The sequence below is a fragment of the Tiliqua scincoides genome, chromosome 2 (assembly GCF_035046505.1).
Source record: "Tiliqua scincoides isolate rTilSci1 chromosome 2, rTilSci1.hap2, whole genome shotgun sequence".
Taxonomy (NCBI): domain Eukaryota; kingdom Metazoa; phylum Chordata; class Lepidosauria; order Squamata; family Scincidae; genus Tiliqua; species Tiliqua scincoides.
Window position 1 is genome coordinate 264,263,151 of NC_089822.1, and position 19,676 is coordinate 264,282,826.

General features: G+C 49.5%; 1 pseudogene; it reads right to left on the bottom strand.

Annotated features, from left to right (window-relative positions):
- Window positions 1-8,482: 8,482 nt before the first annotated feature.
- On the bottom strand, window positions 8,483-17,819 carry LOC136639150 (zinc finger protein 25-like; annotated as a pseudogene).
- Between the last annotated feature and the right edge of the window lie 1,857 nt (window positions 17,820-19,676).

Sequence of the window (19,676 nt, forward strand, 5' to 3'; positions counted from 1 at the left end):
ACTCACAGCAGGAGATGAAACTGAATGCTTTCCACATGCGCTGCCTCCGATGCATCCTTGGCATCACCTGGCAGGACAAAGTTCCAAACAACACAGTCCTGGAACGAGCTGGAATCCCTAGCATGTATGCACTGCTGAAACAGAGACGCCTGCGTTGGCTCGGTCATGTTGTGAGAATGGATGATGGCCGGATCCCAAAGGATCTCCTCTATGGTGAATTCGTGCAAGGAAAGTGCCCTACAGGTAGACCACAGCTGCGATACAAGGACATCTGCAAGAGGGATCTGAAGGCCTTAGGAGTGCACCTCAACAGGTGGAAAACCCTGGCCTCTGAGCGGCCCGCTTGGAGGCAGGCTGTGCAGCATGGCCTTTCCCAGTTTGAAGAGACACTTGGCCAACAGTCTGAGGCAAAGAAGGAAGGCCCATAGCCAGGGAGACACACCAGGAACAGACTGCATTTGCTCCCAGAGTGGAAGGGATTGTCACTCCCGAATCGGCCTTTTCAGCCACACTAGACGCTGTTCCAGAACCACCATTCAGAGCACGATACCATAGTTTTTCGAGACTGAAGATTGCCAACTTTTAACAAGCTACTATGTACATGCTTTTAACAATGATAGTAAATGGGACTTACTCCTGGGTAAGTGTGGGAAGTATTGCAGACTAGGATTGTTAAAACATTTTCCTACTTGATGATGTCACTTCCGGTCATGACATCACTTCCAGTGGTTCCTGACAGATTCTCATTCTAAAAAGTGGGTCCTGGCACTAAATGTGTGAAAACCACTGATCTAGACTGTAACACTCTCAGGGCAGGGATCTGTCTTTATACAGTGCCATATATGTTGATGTTGCTTTTTACATTAGTAGCAGCAGCAGCAGCAGCAGAATCTAAACAGCTTCTCCCAAATGTGTGATTTTTGCAGACAGACTACACAAACCACCATCACATCACAGCTCACATCCTTTGCCCCTACAGGATCAGACCACTTATTCTACCATCCCAACTCCAGCAGTGGCCAGTCAGATACTTCAGGGAAGCTCACAGCAGAGCAGAGAGCCTTTCTCTCTTGTTTGTTTGCCCTCAGCAAGTAGCAGCCAGAGATAAGAACGTAAGAACAGCCCCACTGGATCAGGCCATAGGCCCATCTAGTCCAGCTTCCTGTATCTCACAGCGGCCCAGCAAGTGCCCCAGGGAGCACACCAGATAACAAGAGACCTGCATCCTGGTGCCCTCCCTTGCATCTGAAATAGCCCATTTCTAACATCAGGAGATTGAACATACACATCATGGCTTGTAACCCGTAATGAATTTGTTCTTCCAGAAACTTGTCCAATCCCCTTTTAAAGGTGTCCAGTCCAGTCGCCATCACCACATCCTGTGGCAAGGAGTTCCACAGACCAACCACACGCTGAGTAAAGAAATATTTTCTTTTGTCTGTTCTAACTCTCCCAACACTCAATTTTAGTGGATGTCCCCTGGTTCTGGTGTTATGTGAGAGGGAAAAGAGCATCTCTCTATCCACTCTGTCCATCCCCTGCATAATTTTGTATGTCTCAATCATGTCCCCCCTCAGGCGTCTCTTTTCTAGGCTGAAGAGGCCCAAACGCTGTAGTCTTTCCTCATAAGGAAGGTGCCCCAGCCCAGTAATCATCTTAGTCGCTCTCTTTTGAACCTTTTCCATCTCTACTATGTCCTTTTTGAGACATGGCGACCAGAACTGGACGCAATACTCCAGGTGTGGCCTTACCATTGATTTGTACAACAGTGTTACAATACTTGCTGTTTTGTTCTCAATACCTCTTCTAATGATCCCAAGCATAGAATTGGCCTTCTTTACTGCCGCTGCACATTGGGCCGACACTTTCATCGACTTGTCCACCACCACCCCAAAATTACCAAAGGAAATTTAATGAGGAATGCAATGCAACAAACCTCAGTGGAATTCATTGACATCCTTCAGTTTCGGAAGACTATGGTATTGCCCTCTCCAACGTTATGGCCAATTAACCAGAAAATGAAAACACAGCTGCCGTATGGAACAAAATGTGGATTTCTATAACTCGAAACTGACCCCTGAGCTGATTGTTCTGAGAGCCAATGATGTGATATTACAACACAGCAGGGGACCAATAAGGTGTTTAGTACGAGTCAGCTCTCACTTCCAAGTATCATAATACAGTTACCCCCTGCTAACATGGGGTAATAATAATAACATGTATTATTAAGAGGCACTTTTCCAAGTGGTGCTCCTCTTATATTTAGCGGGGGGGGGGGGGGTTGACCATCCCCCTTCACCCCAGCAGTATCTCTAACTGATAAGGGGCACACTTTTTATTCATTTATTTAATTAATTAAATTTGACTTTGTCATGGGGGGGCTACAACATCATCTTTGACCCCCAGATAGCTGAGAGATGCCTTAGCTATGCCACTAGCTGGGCACTGGGGGAGGTGGCAGAGCAAGTGGGTGGTAGGCTACTGTGGGGGGGGGGTTTCCCCTGATTTAGCTGCTCCCCCATGTCCACTAAACCAGGAGAGTCTTCAGCATCCCGTGGAGCATCCGCTGGGTGGTAAGCCCTGATCAGCCCCACTGAAGGTGTGGACGCGGGCTGACCCTCAGTGCCTCCCCTGCCAGGGCTGAGCCACCCACTCGAAGAGCCCCGCTGACCTCACCTGCCGCCCAGCGCTGCTGCCTCGAGCGTGGGAAATTGGACACCAACATTCCCACGAGGGGTGCGGCAGGAAGTGCGCTCCTCCACTCGCTCACGCCTTCTGCCCGAAGAGCCTGTCTCGTCTCCTGGACTGGGCTCGTTGCTTTAACCCTTGGGAGACCACCCAGTCCTGTTCAAACCCATTTCTGCCCAGCCCACAGGTATGCCTACACTTTGGATCCCTGTTGCGTATACGCAACGCTGGGCAGAAACGGCTTAGAAGTGCCACGTGGAGGAAGGGAGGGGGCCACCCAGGAGAGAAAGCCTGAGACTCTGTGGGGGCCCCAGAAAAGTGTGCGGGAGGAAGCACATTGATGATACACCCTTGTGTCTGATCTGTAAAGGCACACCCCTTTGCACACTGGTTGGATGAGGGATCAGAACTACGAGACCTGACTGAAGATGCAACCTCCTGATTTTAGAAATGGGCCATGTCAGATGCAAGGGAGGGCATCAGGATGCAGGTCTCTTGTTATCAGGTGTGCTCCCTGGGGCATTTGGTGGGCTGCTGTGAGATACAGGAAGCTGGACTAGATGGGCCTATGGCCTGATCCAGTGGGGCTGTTCTGATGTTCTTACGTACTCTCGGCTTGAGGCCTTGGAGATGCTGCTGTCACCATACAGGGAGACAATTATATGAAAAGCCCCACTGGATCAGGCCAAAGGCCCATCTCGGCCAGCCTCCTGTATCTCACAGGCCCACCAGATGTCCCAGGGAGCACACAAGACAAGAGACCTGCTCCTGGTGCCCTCCCTTGCATCTGGCATTCTGAGGTAGCCTACCTCTAAAATCAGGAGGTTGCACATACAAATCACAGCTTGTAACCTGTGATAGACTTCTCCTCCAGAATTTTGTCCAATCCCCTTTTAAAGGCATCCAGGTCAGGTGCCATCACCACATCCTGTGGCAAGGTGTTCCACAGACTAATTACAAGCTGGGTAAAGAAATATTTTCTTTTGTCTGTCCTAACTCTCCCAACACTCAGTTTTAGTGGAGGTCCCCTGGTTCTGGTGTTATGTGAAAGGGAAAAGAGCATCTCTCTATCCATTCTCTGCAAAATTTTGTATGTCTCACTCATGTCCCCCCTCAGGTGCCTTTTTTCTAAGAGCCCCAAATGCTGTAGCCTTTCCTCGTAAGGGAGGTGACCCTGCCCAGTAATCATTTTGGTCACTCTTTTCTGCACCTTTTCCATTTCCAGTTCTGGGCCATTAGGACCTACTCAGCAGATGTCTACCCTTCACAGGACAGGGCACCACATTTCTCCATTAGTTTGCAGAAAGCAGTAATGCGCTGAAGCTGACACACCAGCTACTGCAGATGTTGTCTTCGGTTATGTCACTGTCCAAACACCTTCAGGGGCTAAATTTGCCCCATGCTCCACATTAGCCCCACCATCTACTAGGGCAGGATCCTCCTTGAAAAGCCACCTTTCCCTGAAGGCCTTGGCGCTCCACCCTGGTCCTGGCTGCAGCTAAGTCTAAGAACATCTGAGTTTTTGTTTCTTCTATTTATGTAGCCTGGCCTACCTCACTGAGTTGTTGTGAGGACAAAAGGAGGGGAGGAACTATGTATGGTGTTACCAGATACAAAAGGGGACAGAGTGCCTCTCCCTTTAACCATTGTATAGAAGAAGGAATTTTGGCAGGTGCTGCTTTTCAAACCCTTCCCTGTTGAGCTGCACCTGACAAAATTCCCTCTCCTATACAATGGTTAAAGGGAGAGGCACTTTGTCCCCCTTTGTATTGGGTAACCATAACTATGTACACCACTCTGAGCTCCTTGGAAGAAGGGCAGGATAAAAATATGAAAAGTAAACAAAACAAATAAATAAAAGGCACCCCCCACCAGAAAGGCCTGTGTCAAACAAGAGCCAGAGGGAGATCAGGCTGATGGTGGATCAGCTTATATGGGCAAAAGCAGTTCTAAGAACCCAATCCTAGCCATACCGACTCAGAAGTAAATCCCACTGTAATCAATGGGGCTTGCTCTCAGGTAGGTGCATGTGGATAGAAGTGCAGTCTTTGTTATCCACTCTCATGGGGTGCAGTGATGTGATGGGGCTCCTTCAGCTCTTACAGATTTGTGGAAAACAGAATTTCGTAACAATTACCAACAGGAAAGAAGAACTTGAGGGAATCCCAGCAGGTGCACACATGCTCCCCCCTTCTTTTTGCCCATCATTAACCCCCCCCCTCCCTTTCCAACCCCACTCAATAAGTCTGTCATTAACTCTGGCCTCGCTCCTCCTTCCAAGCTCCAACCCCCTAGTTCTTGCTGCCTCCTATCCTGTGCCTGCCCTCCCACAGTCCTTCCACCCACCCCTCCTGCCTCCAGGCTCTTCCAGGAGGCTCCACATCTTGCCACCAGACCACAAACTAGCTACTCATCCAATCTCCAGTGCTAGCAGAGCTGGGGCTTTGGCCACTGGCCCCCCCTTCCTCACCTCCCTGGCTGCTGCTAGTTCTCCGCCCCCCCACTCCTGCCACCTAGGCTTTCAACACTGGGATGCTCCATGGAGGGCAGAAGAGCACTTCCAACAAGGTTGTGTGTGTGTGTGTGAGCTAATTGAGAGTGTGAGTTGTGATTCTTCTGCCTCCCTCCCTTCATGCTCTCCCACAGTATGCTTAAAAAGTGCAGTCTGATCCTGTGCCTAAATACATTCCCTTACTGCCTGCATCGGAGTGGACCACGACCACCCCCTGCCCTTGGTACTAGAACCACTCAGAGGAATTTTATCAGGGGGTACAAGTTTGTTTCAGGCCCCTTTCTTTCTTCATTCAAATGTAAATTTGGCTCCAGGCCACCTTTTTTGGGCTCCCATTTTTTGACCCCAGGCCCAGATAAGATGTACCCCTTGCACCCCCTCTCAGAAGGCCTGCTTGGTATGTTACAGCATCATTTTCAACCACTGTGTGCCGTGAATGGTCTGCAGGTGTGCCACAGGAGTTTGGGGGAGGGTCATGTATTAGTAGGGCCATTGGGGAATGTGAGCCCCTCACCAAACAGCATGGTGTGCTTTATCAATTGTCAAAAAATTCATGGTGTGCCTTGGTAATTTTAGTACCTTGTCAGTGTGGCATGAGACAAAAAAAGGTTGAAAATCACCGTGCTAGAGCCTGGCATAGCTCTCTTCACCTTCTGCTGTTCTCCTTGTCTGTATTTGTGAACCTTTCTTCCCTTGTAAAGCACCAACCACAGTGAATGTACAGTGCAGCCTATTTATCCACAGATTTTTTATCTGCGGATTTGTCTCAATACGAATGGGGTGGGGGAACTGAAAGTCACACACTCTTTTGCCTCCTTCACCCTTCGCTGTCCTCCAGGCAGCCCAAAACACTGCAAAAAGGCTCTGCCTCACCCAGGCAGGGAAATAGCCCTGGAAGAGGTTCCCCTTGCAAAGGAACAGTAATACTCCTGAAGCCCCTGAGCCAGCCAAGGCTGAAGAGGGGAAGGGGGGGCATAAAACCTCTGTAGCCAGAGCACATGCGTGTGCGTGCGTGCTCGCACGCGCTCTCGCTCTCGCGCTCTCTCTCTCTCTCTCTCTCTCTCACACACACACACACACACACACACACACACACACACACACACGTACGGTAGCAACAGAGGGAATTGCTTTAAAAAACCCTGGGAGTGTTTGCCCAATTCCCCCCCCCTCCAGATGGTGCAGGCAATCGCCGACACAAGCAAGCCTTCCCAGCAAGCAAAGCATGATATTTACAGCCCAATCCTCTCCACACTTTCCTGGGAGTAAGCCCCATTGACTGGAATGGGACTTACCTCTGAGTAGAAATGCACGGGACTGGACTCTTAAAAGCTCAGCATCCCAACTGTGAAAGAAGTGGGACAGCTGGCAACGAGAGGGCTGAGTACGGAGGGGAGGGGATTGATAATAGCTGCCTTAGTTTCCTTCCAGTCAAGTGTCAGGCTGCAGCGTATTTGCTTAACTCTATGGAATTTAGCACAACGAGGTTTTTTTTAATGGAGCCTGGTCACAGAACAGAACTAACGCGGATAAATAGGCCCCACCTGTATATCTATATATTTATATCCCCTCTCTGGCCAGAAGAGTTTCCTGTGACTGATCATTAGGAATTGGCATCCTTCTATCTATCTAGACCAGGGGCTCCCAGCTACGGCCCATGGGCCAGATCTAGTGTTAAAAGAAAAGCTACTTGGGGGCAGTGCAGCAGTGGAAAAGCCTTACTGATTCACAGTGCAAACTGCTATCTTAATTCCCAATTGCTGCAGAAACTTCTGCCTGGCAGCCACTTCCACTGAGAAATGGGGACACAGAGCCTTCTGGGATGATTAGCAGCAGAAATTGCTGGCTGGTGTGAGTTTCTGTATTGATCAGGAGTGAAGATAGCAGACTGCAGTGCAGAAACATGAGTCTTCACCACTGCTACAACACGCCCAAGGGGCCTTTCCTGCACCACTGCTGGCCAGAGTTTGGAGACTCCTATTCTAGGTATACCCACTAGTTGAAGTGTCTGAGGAGGATTGTGGAGAACTGACTTAATTCCACACCCACTCAAGAAGCTGGCTGAACATGCCCCAGTCAATACCTCCCAGGGAAAACTAGCTCACAGGGTTATTGTGAGGCTGCAATGAGAGGTAAGAACTGTGCATGCTGCCCCGGGCAACTAACAGCCCAATCCTATCCACACTTTCCTGGGAGTAAGCCCCATTGACTGGAATGGGACTTACTTCTGAGTAGACATGCCTAGGATCGGGCTCTAAGGGAGCAATCCCTAACCCACTTTCCAGCACCAACATAAGGGCAATGCAGCTCCGAGGTAAGAGAGCAAACATTCCCTTACTTTAAGGAGGCCTCTGTGAGTGCCACCCAACTACATGATGCAGCACATGTCCCATTGGCACAGCTGTGCCAGTGCTGGAAAGTTGGTTAGGATTTGGGGCTAAGAGTAAGTGTGGGATACAAATGAAATGGATCACCAGACACACACCTGTGAAGCGTCCAGCCTTTACTTATTTATATGAGTGTAACTAATTCACCTTTTGGCTCCACAATTAAGTCCCCAAGACAGAGAACAACTTTCTTGGGAAAAAAATTAAAAGCAATGCTTAAAAATGAAACTAAGACATGAGAGAACGTGTAGTATCAGTACAAACTCCACATTATTAAAGGAGAAAACTTACAGAGAAGTTGACTGAAATATACACCAATCCTATCCAACTTCTTAGTGACAATGAGCCACAGCGCGGCCTTGAGATAGAGGAGCAAACATTCCCTTACACTGGAGGAGGCCTCCGTGACTGTGTCCCCACCACAGAATGCAGCACATGCCCTCTGACACAGCTGCATCAGTACTGGAAGGCTGGATAGGATTGAGCCCAAACTAAAAATAATTTTCTCTTGGTGTCCAAAGAAAAGCTAACAGAATTGTCACCATGCTAAAATATCCGATCAACATGGTGCCTGTTCTGAGAATGTCTCATCTCTTCCCCCTCTGCCATCTCAGCCCAGATTTGGGGGGGGGGGGAGGAGCAGACTGCCCTCCTTGGAAGACCAAAGCATGTGGGCAGGTTCACAGAGGCAGACCTGGTCCCTTCCAGATACTTGGATCACAAACAGATGATGACTTAATAGACTATGAATTGCTCCAGTGGAGCTGGTAACACAGCAATTTCACAGGAGCATGCGTATATTATATACATACACATACTCTCTCTATATATATACACATACGTATACACAGTGCTTTTTTGTGAAAAAAAGGTGCAGGAACTCACTACTTGTCAATCTTTTATTTATTTAGTTATTTATTTATAAACCATTTTTATTGGAGAAATAAAATATTTTTTATGTGCTTCCCCCCTAAAGATGAACTTACTTCCGAGTAGACATGCATAGGATTGGGCTGTCAATCTCCACATCCCCTGCCCCCTAGCTACTTTTTCTACATATGGGGAAAAATACAGGTGCACTTGTAGCATGTAGTGTGGCACTACTTCGAGGAGAGGAAGCAGTGAATGGATTCCAAAAAATGGCTTACATGAGTTCCATGTAGTATAATTACTCTAAGCAACTGTGGGAGTAAGAACAAAAATGGAATTCTTACATGAGAGGGGTCCTTAGGTGCACACAGAAACAGCTACGTTTGCAAACAAGCGATTAAATATGGTTTAATTCAGGTATCAGAATACTCTGTGTCTTTGGGAAGGCACTTGGCATGCAATTGTATGTTCTCTGCTGCCCTGAGCAGCTGCTTTGCATTGCTGGAGAGAAGCTGCAAACGCTGGCTAGCAGAGAGCATGCTTGTGGGGGAAGAACGAGGCAAGGCTGGACAGCATGTTGTACACACGTAGAATCCCTTTTCACCTGCCCTTAGCATGTGAAAATGGGTGCAGATATATATCTCTGCCAGGATTAAGAGCCCAATCCTAGGTATGTCTACTCTGAAGTAAGCCTCATTCTAGTCAATGGAGCTTACTCCCAGGAAAGTGCCTAGGATTGCAGCCTAAGAGCCCAATCCTATGCATGTCTACTCAGAAGTCCACTTTAGTGAATGGGGCTTACTGTGGATAGGATGGCAGCCTTAGAGTCCAATCCTGTGCCTGTCTACTCAGAAGTAAGTTCCATTATAGTGAATGGGGCTTACTGTGGATAGGATGGCAGCCTTAGAGTCCAATCCTGTGCCTGTCTACTCTGCCTCTGTTTTGCTCCCCCCCCCCGGAATGCCTCCAAAGGGGAGAGGCCCCTGCAAAAAGGTGCCGGAACTCTGTCCCCCCACGTTCCATTAGAAAAAAAGCCCTGCGCATACACATTATTTAGGCCCTTTTAGCCACAGTAAGGGCACAAAGAGTCACTTTCCATTGTCCTTCTGATCGTTTCCATAAAGTAGGTCAATTCAAGAGACTACGCATATCCATAAACAATTGTTTTAGTACATGATTAATACAGTGGACATGGGCTCAGCGTCTCCTGGCCCTGTGGGATACAGGGGCAGCTGTTTTGGCGTTGCTGTACTGTAGCATGGGCAGCCTGGATATGATTGGGCTGTGAGAATACTTACCTCTAAGTCGAATCTGTGGAATAGGTTTCAGCAGCATGGCTGGAGGTCCTTTGCCTCCCGAGCCGCCAGCCAGCACCAGGTTCCAGGGCACAAGAGTAGGCAGAAGGCAAGATGGCTCCATACTTTCCCCTTTGTGTATTTTTCTAAACCTTATACATAATTTATTATTATTATTATTAATCAGCTGAATACAATCCTGGGTTGTCTACAAAGTGGTCTTGTGATTCTCACCTCTCCTCCCTGGATGATTCATAGTCATGCCAGCTCAGTTCCTGATCTCTAAGATTTCCCTGACACCATAAGAACTGACTCTAATAAAGGGGAGGGGAGAAGCTCCTGGAGACTGCTACAAACAAAATCATGAGAAGGCCACAATCAAAGTCATCCATCAGGCCTACACCACCTTCGGGGGTTCAGCGGTCCTAAATCAGGTAGTTTAAGTGGCAGTATGTCTTGCCACCCCAGGGAATGGATGGTGAGGGTGTCTTAGGGTCCAGGCCACCTATCACGGAAGAAGCAGACTGGAGCTGCCAGGTCCTCCCAGATGCAAGAAAAAGTCAGCATGAAGGTTTGCCCTGCCACTGACTAGAACTTAGGGGTGTGTAGAAACAAGGCCCTCACTCTGATCATCCCTCTCCTACCCTTTCAGACTTCACTCAGATTTCTCCTTGGTTACGCTGTGCCCTTATTCTTTTCTCCTCGAGTCTCTCCTTTCGCACACGCTTGCCCCAGCCAGGTCTCCCTTCCTTCCACATATTCCCTTCTGTTTTGTCTCTTCTTTCACCCCACTAAGCTGTCTTAAGCTCTTCCCACACACTAAGCATTATCTGAGTCTTCATCTGGGTGGACATCAACTGGATGTCCTGTAAGCAATGACTGAAACTTTTTACACACTCCAAATGTGGCGTCTCCCCTGTATGAATTGATAAATGATTGATATGGCTTCTCCCCTGTAGGGGTCTTTGATACAAAGTCAGGCTTGAGCTCCTACTGAAGCTGTTTCAACACTCCATACATTTGTATGGTTTCTCCCCTGTGTGCGTTCTTTGGTGCACAGACAGGTGTGAGCTTTGACTGAAGCTCTTTCCACACTCTGCACATTTGTATGGTTTCACCCCTGTGTGGGTTCTTTGGTGCACAGTCAGGTGTGGGCTTTGACTGAAGCTCTTTCCACACTCCGCACATTTGTATGGTTTCTCCCCTGTGTGGGTTCTTTCATGCAACATCAGATTTGAGCTCTGATGGAAACTCTTTCCACATTCCAAACATTTATACGGTTTCTCTCCTGTGTGGGTTCTTTTGTGTACAGTAAGTTTTCCATTCTCCTTGAAGCTCTTTCCACATTCCAAGCATTGATGAGGTTTCTCCCCCGTTTGGGTTATTTGATGCAAAGTCAGGCTTGAGCTATGCCTGAAGCTCTTTCCGCACTCCAAGCATTGATAGGGTTTCTCTCCTGTGTGGGTTCTTTTGTGCACAGTAAGTTTTCCATTCTCCTTGAAGCTCTTTCCACACTCCAAGCATTGATATGGCTTCTCTCCTGTGTGGGTTCTTTGATGCACAGTCAGCTGTGAGCCATCACGGAAGCTCTTTCCACATTCCAGGCATTGATATGGCTTCTCCCCTGTGTGGGTTCTTTTGTGCACAGCCAGGTGTGAGCGTTGACTGAAGCACTTTCCACACTCCACACATTTGTATGGTTTTTCCCCAGAGTGGGTTTTTTGATGTCTTCTACGTTTTGATTTACTGCTGAAGATCTGTGCACTTTGAGGACCTGCTTCCTTCCGCTTTCTAGATTCTTTTTGTAGACCAACTGGGAGGACATTGAAATCCCCGCCCTGACAGGTATCAGATTTATTTCTCCCCTTATCTGTCTGGTGTGTCTCCTGCTTGTTTGAGCTGTCTTGATGTGCAGCTTTCTCCCTTGTGCAGATCTTCTGATGGGAAAGAAGAGTGTACATCTCTCTGTCTCTGCAATCTCTGAGAAGCTGTCTCTGCAATCACAGCATTGAAATGATTTCATCCCTGTGTAGCTTATGCTGTGATTAGTAATGTTGGATGTACAACTAATTCTGTCCCCATGCAACAAATGCTTATTTTTTCCCTTCCCTTTGAAATGTTCCTGTTGAGTTGGGATTTCATGTCTGTCATAACCCTGACAACCAACTGCCTGAGTCCTCCAGACATGTGATGGGCTTCTCTCCTGCCCCCCTAATCCATGCTTGTCTCAAAAAGCCACTTCCTGTATGTCACACTTGGTTGTTTCTGGTGACACTCCACATGGCTCCCTCTGATCCTCACTGTCTTCACCGTCTTCACTTTGCTCCCTGGAACAAACACAGAACCTTGCTTAGAAGTGCAATACAGAAATGGGACCTCTAATGCACACATCTAGATGTAAGTACTCAGGAAAAAGAAACCCACTGATTCAGCGGCACTGATCCCCAGGAAAGGATGGATAGGATTGCAGCCTTGTGCACTGACCAACTTCTCAAGAAGCTGTTCTTCAGGAGTAAAAAAATTAAGGCTGCCTGGCCTGTTGCAACCTGACTGGTCCTGGGATTGAGGTAGCTTTTTTATTCTGTGTAGATAAGGTTTTTATGGAGAAGTCATGAGAGGAGGCCTCCTTCTGGATTCCCTCAGGCCTCACAGAAGCTTTAATGTCATGTTATCCTCTTATAAATGTTAAGATGTCTCTTATTTTGTACAGTGAGTGGTTTCAATTTTTAAATGGCAATAAATATTAACGGCCCAAACTTTCTACAGAGTTTCTACACTAGCCATAGAACAGGCGTAGATTGGACGAGTCCCATAGGGGGCCATGGACTACATGTTACAAGCACCAAAAATACAGAACATTGGCCAACCTCTCACCAAACCACTCCTCCACCCCACAGAGCACAAGATACAGAATAACTCTAGCAGTCAATCAATCCACACCCACCCCATCATATAAGCCCAGTTCTGACAGCCACTCTCTCGTACAGGGTATGCGGCAGGGGGCTACTACACCCCTCTCTCATGAAGTGGTGTGGCAGACTGGCATGGCAGTAAATTAGGTTTGGGCTGCCCATGAGCCTGAGCACTAATAAATAAGTGCAGAAGAACAGTTCCTCACAGGCTGGAAGTGATCTGTCAGGGCACATCTGCAATACTCTCACTCTATGGTGCTCATGCTGGTATCAGGACATGCTCAGACAAACTTAGACAATGCAGTTACTGCATCTACATGAAAGGATACAGGCAGAAGACAAGATCTGGGAGGAGAACAATGGAAGCCATGGGCTTCAAGAGTTGAGTTCCTCGACAGAGGAACTTCCATCGCCTACAACACTGTAGAGTCTACGACATCTTGGAGGACTCGGAAGGGCCTCCACTCCACACCCAAATTGCACTGGCCATAACTGGCACATGGAGTATGTGTCTTTGTGTGTGGATGCGCACATCAACCATGTAATCATTCAATGTGGTGCTGCACCTTACCTCCCAAATTGGTCTCTGCGCATAATTCCTGCAACCTGTGTGATACACTCCTCTGCTGCAATGATACACTCCAGACTGAGCAGTATGGGATTTGAGAGAAGTTCCCTTACACCAAAGATACCACCATGCTGGGCAGATATGATGGTACAATAGCCACACCTTCAGAACAAAACCAGTGTGGAGCTACAATGAGACAGAGACCAAAGGGTGTTGGACAGGGGAGGGGGTATGTCAAATCCTATGCCCCAGTCTGATACCAGCCACAACCCCCAAGTTTAAAAAGTGCTCATTGGAATCAATAGAGAAAAATATCACTGTTCTCCTCTCTCCACCCCAACTTTGGATCCAGCTTTTGGAACAAAAGCCCCATGAGGGACCCTTCCAAAGGTGGAATGGTGAATGAGGCCCCTTCCCCTCAATAGAAACTCTTATCTGGTGCTGGTTAGGATGATTCAGCAGTGCACAGCTCTGCCATTCTGATCTCATCACCTGGAAGCCCTTGACAGCAGCTTGGCTCTGGCATTTGCTGGGTGGACCTAATTTGGGACTGTCATTCATCAGGGTCCATCATCCTTTGAGGAGGTGTGAGGAAAGTGGGAGCCCACTGCATCAGTCGCTCAAATCACACTTGCACTTTCAGTCTACAGCTCAGCCAAGCTACTGGGGCAGATTACAGGTGAAGAGAATGGCAGAGGTGTATTATGCTGGTTCACACCTAACCGGCACCAACACACTCCAGCGGGGACTTTCTACTGTGGTGAAATTTCTATTACGGTGTCTCTGTTCAGCCAAGACCCTCTGAGCTGAAGCTACTGCTGTGGTAAGTACTACTCTGAATAAAGCAAGTTACCTGATGATTTCTCTTCCTCCTGGAGATCCTGGAAAAATGCACACTCCCCTTCTTCCAGCTGGGAGATGAGGGCAGGTCTGGGAAATTCCTCTGAGAAGGAAACAAGGAGATGAGATGCTTCCATCTGTAACATATCAAGGCTTTCCAAGAGACCTAATCCTAGGCTGATACCCACCCCAAAAAGGACACAGTATAAGACTAGAGGGAAGCTATCTGAACTTTCAGACAAGAATAGGCCGCAGAATCAGCTGCACAGATCCCAACATGTTGGTTCACTTAAGTTCACTGCTCATGAAACATGAGATGAATCACTGGTTGGGAATCCAGCTGTGGAGCTGAAACAAGCCATGTTTCTCTCATCCACCTCTCAGCACATGGAAGGAAGCCTCAACCAGAAGGTCAACTCTTCCCCTCCGCCTTTCTAAGGCAGTTCTGCAAAGAGGCTGTGAATTTAGGCAGGTAGAGAAAGGATGTGGCCTTCTCCTAGCTTTTCATTCCCGGAGCATGACTCTCACTGGAGCATCAAACCAGTCCAGAGTGGCTGCAGCTCAGTCATCAAGAACCTGCTTTGCATGCAAGAGATTCCTGGATCTATCCCTGGCACCAACACAGCCTGGTAGGGTTGAAAGATGTTCCTGCCTGAAACCCCGGTGAGCTGCTGTCAGCCAGTGGGGAGAGTACTGAGCTGGATGGGCCAAGAGTCTGACTCAGGAGAAGGCAGCTTCCCTCTGTCCCTGAACACCATGAATGCCTTTACAAACATGTGCAGATTGGGAGGAAAGATTCCTTTAAGATATAATAAAAGGGGTGCCAGCCAGGGGGCTCCCCTTGGCTGACATGGGCATAAAAGCTCTGCCTCAACAAAGCAGGTTTCCATAAGAAGGGGAAGTACCATGATATGGACACTTTAGAAGACCAAGAGAAGGATGATTCAAGTGGACAGTTTCTCTATTTGACTCTGATGCCCAAAGACGGCTGGCAAAGTGGTTGGTTCCAAATACTCCTGGTTCTGCTGAAATGTAAAACCGCCAACATGAGCAGCTGGATTAGAACTCCATCATGCTCCACCTGCAACAAGCCAATCAGAGCCCAGTGTCTCACTGGTGTCATGCACAGAGCATGGGTAGACACAGCCCTGCAGGTGAGCCTGATAATTCCCACATTCCTCTGGAGAGACAATGAAGGAAGAGAGGATTGTGAAAAATTTCTCCAGCAGCAGCACCTGATCTTGGAGGAACAGCCATTTAACACATTAAAAAGCTGGAAAACTAATGGCCCAATCCTGTTGCTGGGCAGCACTGGCACTGCAGCTACGGTGCTGGCGCTAAGTGTTGTAAAAGCGCTGCAAAGCGCATTCCAACACTTTACAAGTGACTGAGGCAGAGGGAGGGCAGAACAGTGGGTGGGACAGGCCCAGGAGGGGGCAGGAATGGCAGCCACCACATCCTAACCCCTGTCCCAGGCCTGAGAGCCCTACACCGGGCTACTCAATTTTGTGCCAGCTATTTGGCTGGCACAGATCCAAGTAACCCCATTGAGCAGGCTGAGGAGACCTCCAGCCTATTCAATTCCCCGGTGGTCCCACTGCACCCCCGGTAGCCCTGCTGTGCCAGCACTGCACAGGATTGGGCTGCCCCTCTTTGCTAACTGGGCAAAGAAGCACTTTAGCAAGTGGTGCTACTGTTATATTTAGCAGAAGAAGAGTAACTGTCCCTCTTCACCCAGCACAGTGTGTTTAACAGTGACTGTTGCTGGTAGTCTCTTCTGCACCACTTTTTAGATAGTGAGGCTTTTGGGGATGAGGAGCTATTTAATCATCTGACTTTATCCGTAAACCACTTTGTGAACATTTTCTTTGAAAGCGGTACATAAATATTCTATTACTACTAACAAAGAGGAAAGAGAAGGGTGAGGCATGAGAAGCACTATCCGTTACAAGTGGCTCATACTGCAGGCCTGGAATGTCTCTTGAGGAAAGCCAATGTTTCTCAGACTTTTTAGCAATAGGACCCACTTTAAAAAAACAAAACAAAACACAATCCACCTAGTTTTATGAGATTAAAGAAAAAACAAACCACAGTTTCACCTTACCAGTTGCTCAAGTCTCTGTTTTTAACCTTTTTACTATGGTGGGAACAGCCTTCTAAAGCATCTCTTGAGCTCCATGTTCATTTGAGCAGGATAATTCTGATGGCCTTGCACTCCCCTTCGCATGGCCTTTGATAAAGAGCCAAGGCGTGTTTGTCTACTCACAATTAAACATGCACATACAGCTCAGTTCCACTTTCAATAGGACTCAATACATTTTTCCTTGTCAGCTTGGAGAGGGGGACTTCTTTCTTGAGTGTTGGGGGGGTGCTCTGTTCATCGGATCGGGACCATTCTGGTGGTGTAGCATTCCTCTTAGTCTGCCCTTCGAAGTGGACTGAAACATTCTTGTCTACTCAAAAGTAAATATGCACCGGAGGCTCGGTTTAATTTTTCATAGGGCTCAATAAATTTTCCTTGTCAGCTATCACCTTGTCAGTTTCAGCAAGCAAGGCAGGCATGCTGAGGGCACAAGTTCCAGCCCCACATGCTTCCCTTCTGAGAAACAAGAGCAGTTCATGTCTTTGGTTCCTGCATACCATGAATGAAGGGCATCCTTACCCCTCAGAGAGGCCACAATCCAGTAATTCTCCAGCATGACTTCCCTGTACAGAGTCTTCTGGCCAGGATCCAGCAGAGCCCACTCCTCCGCTGCAAAGCGCACAGCCACGTCCTCAAAGGACACTGGACCCTGGATGGAGGAAAAAAGTCTCTCTCACAAATAACATCCCACCTTTCATAACACCTTCCTGCTCATTTGTCCATGGACTGAAAAGAGAAGTTAAGTTGGATGCAATCACACTAACAGTAGTAGCCTGGGAGGCAGGAAAACTCACCCGTCAGTGAAAAGGGGTCTAGGAAATGTTGGTAGAGAGCAAGGATGTTGGCACAGTCACATATACAACATGAGTATTTAAACCTTCTTTTCTAAATAGATGAACCTCCCATAACCCCTGCTAAATGGGTAAGAGGCACTCTTTCAAGTGGGTGCTCCTCTTTTTAGCAGGGGGAGAGTAACTAGCCCACCTCACCCCAGCAGTGTCTTTTCTAGTGGCTGTCTGCTGGTGTTCTTTTGGATCTTTTTAGATTGTGAGCCCTTTTGGGACAGGGAGCCAATAGTTTTTTGACTTTTTTCTCTGTAAACCGCTTTGTGAACTTTTAGTTGAAAAGCGGTATACACTGTTAATAATAATAATAGCAAGAGGGATCTGAAGGCCTTAGGAGTGGACCTCAACAAGTGGGAAACCCTGGCCTCTGAGCGGCCCGCTTGGAGGCAGGCTGTGCAGCATGGCCTTTCCCAGTTTGAAGAGACACTGGTGCTGGGGCCATGCCAGGATCACCCTCCTGCAGGGGGGCAGAAAGGGGGCGCTGGAGCCACGCGAGGATCACCCTCCTGCAGGGGGGCAGAAAGGGGGTGCTGGGGTCATGCGAGGGTTAAACCTCCTGCAGGGGGGGCAGAAACGGGAGTGCTGGGGCCATGCGAGGGTCAACCCTCCTGGAGGTGCTGGAGCCCTGCAAGGGTCAACCCTCCTGCAGGGGGCAAAAGGGGCGTGGGCAGCGGGGAGGGCCCTCTGCCAGGTTCTCACTGGGCTCCAGCTCGCAACGGGACTGGGGCGCTGAGGGTTTGCAGCCCAGCCAGGGGGACGTCACGGGACTCGAACGCGCAGGTCCTGCCAAGGCGGCTACTGGGAGGGCTCCAGGTGGAAACTCAGACAGAGCCACCTTCTCCCCGCCTCCAGTGGCTCCTCCCAGCCCCTCCTTAACTCCGCCTCGGGCGGGGCTGTCCCGGCGGGGCGGGGCCTCGCGCCCTCCTCCGATGCGCTTATTGGCTACCTCCTCCCAGCATGCAAATCAGCTCCCGTCCAACCAGAGAGGGGCAGCTCCGCCCGCGCACAGAACACTCTCACAGGAAGCGGCAGCCAAGCCTGTTCGCATCGCACACTAACCCTCAGCACTGCCATTGGGGACAGCCAATGGCAGAGGGCGCTAGCGGCAGGGGCGGGGCTTCTCTTCTCTCCAATCCACATAGCCTTCGGCCTAGGTGCGCGCGGGAAGGGCCGACGATTGACAGCCAGAGTGGCCCGGCTCTACCAATGGAACGGTGGGCGGGCCTTTCAGGGCTTCCTCCAATCCTCTTCGGGATGGTCTGCCCTGAAGGAGGCCCGTGCTGTCTACAGCGCCTGTAGGTGGCAGGAAAAGAGGAGCATGGTGCCTAGAGCGGCTCCAGGGCTCTCTATGCTCCACACACCCACTTCCGGTTTGTCCCTACTCCTCCTCCACACTTCCTGTCTGGCCCCTCCTCTTCTGGGCCTGGGTGTCAGGGTGGACGGAAGGGATTGCTGGACTGAGAAGGCAGGTTGAAGCAGGGAGGGGAACCAGCAGGTCCCTTCTGGGGCTCCAGGGCGCTTTCCCTCCTTCACATGTCCATTTCCGGTCTGCCCCACCTTGTCCTCCACACTTCCTGTCTGGCCCCTCCTCTTCTGGGCGTCAGGGTGGGGGGAAGGGATTGCAGGAGTCAGAAGGCAGGTGGGGCTGCAGAGGCAGGAAGGGGAACCTGCAGGGTCCTTCTGGGGGCTCCAGGGCTCTCTCCCTCCTCCACACACCTACTTCTGGTCTGCCCCTCCTCCACACTTCCTGTCTGGCCCCTCCTCTTCTGGGATAGGAAGTCAGTGTGTGGGGGGAGGTGAGGCTACAACCAGCAGGGACCTTTATGTCATAGGGTCATAAAGAAACTTTCAACTTTGGACTGGAAGGCGTTTCTCTCTTGGGCTCTTCTGCATCCAAGATCAAACAGAGCTGTGTACTTCTTTTCTGGTTCTGTTTTCTCTGGAAGCTGCAGACAGGCTGCCCCCACCCCCCACCCCGTGCCTTTCGGAGAGAAATATTTCTGACTTTCCCCAGGCCATCTCCTTTGCTAACTGTTGCTGACAGGATATGCTTGTGCCCAGTAAGCCTTGTCAGAGACAGCCACCACTTTCTGAATGCAGCACCAGGGCCCGTGTGTGGAATAGGGCTGCTCTCAGACTTGGTGTTAGAAAAGCCTTCAGCTCAGTTTGACAGAGGCAGTAATTGGGAGAAGATGTGCAGGGCTTGGTCAGGGCCAGACAGGAGGAAGTTCAGAACAAGGTGGTGAAAGGAGGCCACTGCATGACCAGCCCAGGGTTGTGGGGCAGGAAACAGGGTTCCCCCCAGGAGTAGGAGAACAGTCAGTTCTCCCTGGACTGCACTCTACAAACCAAGGACATGCCCTAGAAGGGGTCCAGGGCTCTCCTTGCCAGCTGGGTGTTGTTGTGTGCCCCTGGAATGAGGGACGATCGCACCACCCGGAACTGGACACTGGGGAAATGGACAACGCAAGCTGAAGATGATCCCAGACCAGCTGATGGGAGAAGGTACCAGGTGTGGCCTGAAGTGATCTTTCAGGCTACAGGCCAGACCAGAACTGCCTTCTCTTGCCCCAAGGGGATAAAGCATGGGTGGGCAAACCCCTGCCTGGGGACCAT